Here is a 7226-nt window from a genome sequence, read left to right on the forward strand (position 1 = left end):
TCACACTGCTCAAACATGAGAATGAGTCATCTACCGTACTGAAACCATGACCTTTGTATTTACACCGAAAAAGGAATGATAAGCTTAGGACAGGGAAAGAAAACTAGAGGAAATGAAAAAAAACCCAAACATAAAACACCCAAACCCAGGCATATCTTTGCTCTTTGAAACACAGTCAGCTGATGTTATTCACATGCAAGCTAAAGAAGTTGTGGCTGTGATTGGGTTTGTTTAGTATATCTGCATGAACTCCAAGGGAATCATGCTCTGCAGTCCCTGCAGCAGGCATATTCTGGTCACAGTAAAGCAAGGCAAAGCTTTTTGTGTCCATTCATCCAGTAAAGGAACCATGTGAGATATTTCACTTAGAAATAGAGTCCATCTTTAATTTAGAGCAATCCTGCCCCTCAGCCATCCTCAGCAGCACACAGTTGTCCTGTGAGGGAAAAAAATGCTGGCATGGAAGAGTTGCTACTGTCAAAGTAACCAAAACATGAAGATCCAAAAAGAAACAAGCCTTATAAGACTTTAAAAAATTATTAATGGGATAGAATTCTTGAATGTGTTTTTCCATCTCCTCCTAAGTAAGAACAAAAAATACTAAAATGATTTCTAGTATTTTTCATCAACAAACCACCAGCTGTAGCACTTCCTACAGAGCAGACAGAAGTGTAATGCAGTGGACCCGAATGGGACCTGTCAAAGAACATGACTTTGAAGAGAACAGACCCAAAGGGTATCAATATTTAAATACAGGAGTCCAGCCTGACTGAGAAAACCCAAGCATTTAAGTGGATTTATTATTTATGCCTCTGTCATACTTGGAACATCCCTTCAGACAAAGGGGACAAAATCCTGGCAAAGATTGTTTTGTGTAAGTGTAAGACAATGAACTGGACAGGCTTCTAATGCATCCCTGAAGTGTGGCCCATCCAGCAGACAGGTTGGTTCTATGGGGTGTGGATGAAAAGAACAGGGGTTGCAGGAAACATTTATGAGCAGCCTGCTGAGACAATCATTAGAGCTACTTGCATCCATCTCATTCTCCAATACATTCAAAGGTGTTCTCAGAAGAAAATTTGGCTGTGTACCAGTGGACAGCTGTATTTTTAAGTGGAAACCTCTGTTAAATTAAAATTTTCTGTGTTCTAGCATGAGCTCTACCATCTGTTGTCTAGCTCATTTATGACCAGTTAAGCTTGCAAAAAACCCAACAAGGAACTGAAATGATGCAAAAGGCATCATTTCCCCAGTCCCCTGGGGAAACTGTTTTGTATTTCCCACAGGGAGCAAGGATTTTTGTGCTTGAGTGGTGCCTACAACACTAAGAGGGAGATAAATGAATGTTAGAGCTGAACAAAACCAGAGAAAATAAAGAAAATAAGCTGCTTCCTAAGGATATGTAACTGAGAACTGTAATGGCAGGCCTGCATGCTAAAAAATAGCTACTCATTTGAGGTGCTTCAAATAATTGAGACTTTGTATAAATAGCCTTCCATTATAATTCAGTGATTATCAATAGTAACAGCCTATTGATGCAGTGGTTTCTGCATTTGAAATGGTTTGTCCTCATGTGCTGCTTATGGCAAATTTCAGTTCATTTTGTATTCACTGATTTTATTTGAGAGAGACACACACAGGCCTGATTTCATCTGATGGAAACCCTGGATGAGTTGGCAGCTGCTTCTTCCCCTGCAGGACAGAGGAGACTGAAGTCTCATCGGATAACACCTGGTATGGGAATGACAAAGCCTCCAGGATGCTGCTGCTCACGCTGCCATTTCCTGCAGCAGCAAATTGCTGTCTTCTCCCCACATCTCTACAGGGCAATGTGAAGAGGGAACACATCTTTCAGTCTTTGCTCCTCACACCAGCTCCAGCCCTTGCCTCTCATCCTCCCTTTCTTACAGGTGGGAAATTTGAAGGCCCATTCCCAAGCATGAGATAAAGTTTATTGCCCTATAACCAGACAAAGACAACAGGGGGGAACTTGGTGAAAGGTTTTTCTATCATTTTAGAAACCAGCTAAGGAAATAGCTCTATTAGAAAAAAAAACAAAAAAACAAAAAAACAACAACAACAACAAAAAAAAAAAACAAAAAAAAAAAACAAACAAAAAAACCCAAAAACAAAAACAAAAAACCAGCTTCCATGCTTCGAAGGGAAAATAGAAAAAGTGGAAGAGGAGGAGGGATTATACTCTATGTAAAAGAGTGATTTGAGACATGGGCAAGAGGACAGACCAGCTGGGTGTCTTTGGGTCAAAATCAGAAGAGACACCATCAAGGAAGTGCTTGTGGTAGGTGTCTGCTATGGAAGACCTGATGTGAAAACAGATAAAATCTTCTTCAAACAACTGAAGACTGGAAGTGGCAGCCTTGGCTGCACTGTTAAGATTATCCTAAGGAATGTGAAGAAGGTGAGTAGCAGAGTAAAGCCCCAGACCTTTATAAGAACAGACTTTTATCTCACTCAGGGAGCTGTCGGGAAGTATCCCTGAAGTCTGCCTTGAAAGCCAAAGGTGTTCAGGAGCATTGGGAGACTTTCAGACAGCATTCTCCATGCACAAGAACAGTCTATCCAACTGAGCAGGCACAGCAATAAACCAGCCTGGTTAAATAGTGAGATACTGAAAAAAAACTCAGATGCAAAAAAAAGGAACATGAGAGTGATGGAAAAAGGAACAAGCTTCCAAAGCAGAATATAGAAATATCACTCAGGCACGCAGAGATGCAGAGGGAAAGGTTAAAGTCCAGCCCTAGCCTGAGCTGGCAAAAGATGTCAAGAATAGCAAGAAAGTACTAACATCCTGTATTATGTGTTAGCAAGCAGGACAAGATATAGGGAGGTCCACTGTTGAGTGGGGTTGGCCAGTTAATTATAAATGACAGAGGGAGACCTGAAGATTTTCCTTTATGCCTTCTTTGCCTAGATCTTCATGAGGAAGGTTATGCTTCCAAGTCTCTATGGAATCAATGAGGAAGCAAATAACAAACTGCTGACAGCTGGAAAAAGCTGAGTTAGCTGAGGTATGTGTTGGCTTCTCCCAGTTGCCTTCTTCTTCAAGCCCAGAAATAGCTTCTAGGAGAGCCCACTCCATAATTTTTCAAGGTACTCAAGTGAGGTTGACTTATCTGTAATTTCCCAAATCTTTTTTTCTTTTTCTGTTTTTGTAGATGGATGCAATATTTGCCCTTTTCCAGTCAGCTGGGACTTCCCCCAAGCTCCATGACCTGTCAAAGATGTTGCAGTGTGCCTCTGCAATGATGCTGGCAAGCCCTCCCAGAGCCTTGACTGCATTCTGCCAAGTCCCATTGATTTGTATATGTTCCACTTGTACAGGTGGTCTCAAACACTCCTGAGCTCTTTTGCTCTCCTTGGAAACCTTTCCAACAGTTTTCTGTGAAGCTGAAATAGGAGTAATTTGATGGATGAGCATCTGCATATATTGTATAGAAATGTGAGACCAGCAATAGAAACATGATAGAACAAACCTGTCAACTTTTAGGCAAGTAAAAACTGGTGCAACACCCAGGGATCGACCAAGTGGTGAGGCAGGCTAAGAAATGAACCAGAAGAGCTGTGGTAATCCTCAGCCAAAACAAAGAAACCATAAAACAACTAGCCAGAAGAAGAAGAAGAAATAAAAAAGCAGTGTTAAAACACATCCGACTGGACACTCTGGCATCCTCACCTACCGCAACAGGGTTCCTTAATGTTATGCGGCCATTGCCTTGTTCAAAAGCCAGAGAGACTTGTAATAAAGCATGTTTTCACAAAGTTCAGGCTTATGAATGCTCACATTTTGTAACACAACAGATGTTTAACAATGTGACAAGTCAGCTGGAGGGCCTGAAGGCAAGACCGGAGCAACACTTGCTGCAGAGACAACACAATCATCTTGGAGGCCACAACCAACTTGGATGCCTGGCAGAAGGAAAAAACAAGCAACCACACTATCAAAGTGAGAGCAATGGGAAACAGGGGTATATGTTGGGGTCTGCCAAGGCGCTGCAGAAGTGAATCCTCCAGTCGTGGTAGATTATTTTTACAGGGGCATTGCTGCCTAATATGTATGTAGGTATCTGATAAAATGAGAGTGCTATTAAATACCTGATAAGCACAAAGATATCTTTCAGCAGGGTTCTGTTTTATGATAGACACAGGGGTGTAATTGCTCAGATACCATCAACATGATAAAAAGGAGGAAACCTGAACGGACAAGTAGAAATGACATTTTAGTGGTGCTACTCCCATGTATGCTGTAAACCTTGCAGAGTAACTTCCAGTCCCTGTGTGAACATGTAGCAAAGTACATAGATTAACAGCCATTACTGTCTACATTGATCTTCAATGCCATATTGTGTTCCATGGGAATAAGAAGGGCTGCTCCAGTGTCCTTGTTTTCCCACAGCTGTATGCAGAATAACTCCTGTCCTGCCAGTTATGAAAGTGGCTGACTTTCTAGAACACCTAGCATATTCACCAAGGATAATTCATGCGACTCCTCAAGCTAAAAGACTTGTAAAAATGCATGCTGTGCAGGAGGAAACTTCAGGAATGAGTTGGAATCAGTGCCTAGTTCTCAGCAGTAAAGCATTTGAGTCCTATGAGAGCTCCTATCAGGCTCAGTGCAGGTGCAGAATATGCATTGCAGAACACACTGGAAGATAAGCATTTCTTGTTAAAACAATTCAACATACAAAAAATGTTACAAAAGCCTAACTAGGAATGTAATTATACTCACATTTTGGTCTTTTTTTCTTTTTATTTAAACAGGCAGAGACATATAATAATGTATTTTATTTTCCCTATTTATTCAAATAAAACCTTCAACTTTCTCAAATAGATATTTCAGATTTTTATTAACATTAATTATATGTATTACAATAGCAGCCAGAAGCCTCCAAATTAGTGCCCAATGCACAGGTCCCTGTTGTACAGATTCTAAAAACCACTCCCAGCTCCAAACTGATAACAAATGAAATCATGAGGATAAAGAAGTCCCTTTGAGATCCTTGTCTAAGTGGTCAGGCAGAGACCCAGGGAACGTGCAGCATGCTAATGGCTGTGATATTGTTTTTTCACTTTGGAATAAACTCTGGAGGAAGAACTGAAAACTGGAGGAAAAACTGAGTCTGTTGGTGCATCATGTTTCCCATATGGGACTAATTTCTTCAGGCTTGCTGATGACCCTAGTTTCAATCCTTGCTCAGCAGGAACCTGAAATTTAACAAGTGAAAAATGTGTCCTCATTGAGGACACACAATAGATTCCCGTTATGTCCCTTCAAACCAGGATTTTGATTCTGCTCTCTGGTGGCAGTTACAAACGAAGAGAAGAAAGAAGCTTCAGAAGGAGAAAAAGACAGCCCAGGGTGATTTACCCAGAGATGAGTGCAAGAATTCAGTCCTGCCTGCCCTGTTGGATGTTTTCCAGCAGGACTGATGTCTTGGAGAATGCTTTCCAGAAAAAAAGCAACAGAAAAATTAAGTGGGAAAATATCTATACCACCTTGCCTGAAGGTGATGGTGATTCTGCTTCCATGTCCCTATTGTACCAGTGCCAAGGGGATACAGAACTATTCCAGAAGATATTAGAAAGAGGTTGTAAAAGATCCAACAGGAAAGACAAAAGAATCCCCTAGACAAGAGAGCCTCAGTCACACACCTTCAGAGAGGTGGAGGTAGCTTGGGCCATCACTGAATGGGACACTCTACCTGCCTGTCTGAGTCTAGGCTAGGGTGATCTAGTTTTTCAAAGGCCACATAGAGGTGGAAGTGAGACTGGTTGTTCATTTGCCCTTTCTGCCAGTCACCCAAGAGAGAGTCTTGCACATTTGTACTGAACTTTATATCCCAGATATATAAACAATGCAGAATTATTCTCCTGAGAGGTGAAGGTGGCTAAGCTCATCCTTTTGTTTTATGCATGAGAAGCTCTTTGTGACACAGTGATCACCTTGTCAGCTTTACAGGTACTCTTTTCCCACAGAGCTGTACTACTGTAAACAGCAGTGAACCCTTCAGCTTTAAAACCTTCCTGGGTAGAAGCCCTCCCAACCAGAGACCTTTTCCAACAGGGAAGCCAAAGCTACACTAGGTAAGAGATCCCTTTGCTGTCTGGCAGGAAACAGAGCACTTGCCCTCCTGAAGGCTCCAGCTGCAGAGAGATTCCTGCAGTACTTACACCTGCAGGAAAATGTCAGAAAATTATCCCTTGTCAGGAAATCATTAAAAATGTTATCTTTTTCTTTTGGGAGGTCCTTGAGTCTCTGCTCCCTTCATTTTTCTCTCCACAGTGGCTACTGGAGAAGGCTGCACAATATTGGACGTGAACCAAAGCCAGCTCAGTAGCCAAGATTCCATTCTAAATGCAACTACTATTATTCTTTAATGCCAAACCTGTGTCCCATTGCTCATCAGCTGTCAATGTGACAGAGGCTACACTCTGACTTCAGCTCACACAGGCCAAGTTCTGGAAATAGCTTCATGCTACCTAAGTAAATCTTTGCCTATTAATGAAAATAGCAAAGGGAAAGACAAAATTGTTTGGGCAGATAAAAAGAACGAGTGTTTGACCCTGACCAAACTCTCCATCTTTGGGTAATCTCTCCCTCTCCTGTAACTCCTGGAAATATCCACAGCTGGTTGTCCAGCTTTTCCTTTTTCCTTTTTCTCTTTCTGCTAGCAGCTCTTTGTCTTTAACTATAGTGATGTTATTCCTGCAGCAGTGTACCAGGGACATATCACTCTCATCTCCAGAGGTTTGAATTCCTCTGGAGAGGTGCAATAAGGCAGAGGTGAATCAGGGTCACTATAAATGCTCTTTGCTCGAGATTAATCTGATATACTTTTAAGGCATATCAGCTGTATTTTGCATGTTATCATCCTCTTGTGGCAGCATTACACACACCTGTTTATACCCACATGTCAATAAGGGGCAGCCCAGGACCTTGGCTCTGATGCTGATTTGGGACAGGAGTGTCTGCTTCTTGGGGAAAGATGGGAAGGGATGATGCCACCTGCCACATCACCACAGGGAGGCAAAGGCTGCAGCAGCACCATGGCTTCCTTCCACCTCCAAGATGCCGCAAAATGGGTACAGCTTAGTTGCAAAAAAGAAACCGTGAGGCAGAGTTCAGGGGCCCCCATGAATCCGGTCCTTGGCCACACCATCCCCTCTCCAGGAGCATCCTGCCCACCTAGCCAGCTGTGCTCTCCTCC

The 7226-nt window shown here is 42.3% G+C and overlaps 1 long non-coding RNA gene across 1 annotated transcript; it reads left to right on the forward strand.

Annotated features, from left to right (window-relative positions):
* The first annotated feature begins 2142 nt into the window (after positions 1-2142).
* Positions 2143-3783, forward strand: LOC128800661 (uncharacterized). The gene is made up of 3 exons (XR_008435028.1): positions 2143-2419; positions 2933-3029; positions 3177-3783. It is a non-coding gene; the product is annotated as an uncharacterized LOC128800661 (long non-coding RNA).
* The last annotated feature ends 3443 nt before the right edge of the window (positions 3784-7226 follow it).

Source organism: Vidua chalybeata, chromosome 1, assembly GCF_026979565.1.
Source record: "Vidua chalybeata isolate OUT-0048 chromosome 1, bVidCha1 merged haplotype, whole genome shotgun sequence".
In the NCBI taxonomy this organism is placed as follows: domain Eukaryota; kingdom Metazoa; phylum Chordata; class Aves; order Passeriformes; family Viduidae; genus Vidua; species Vidua chalybeata.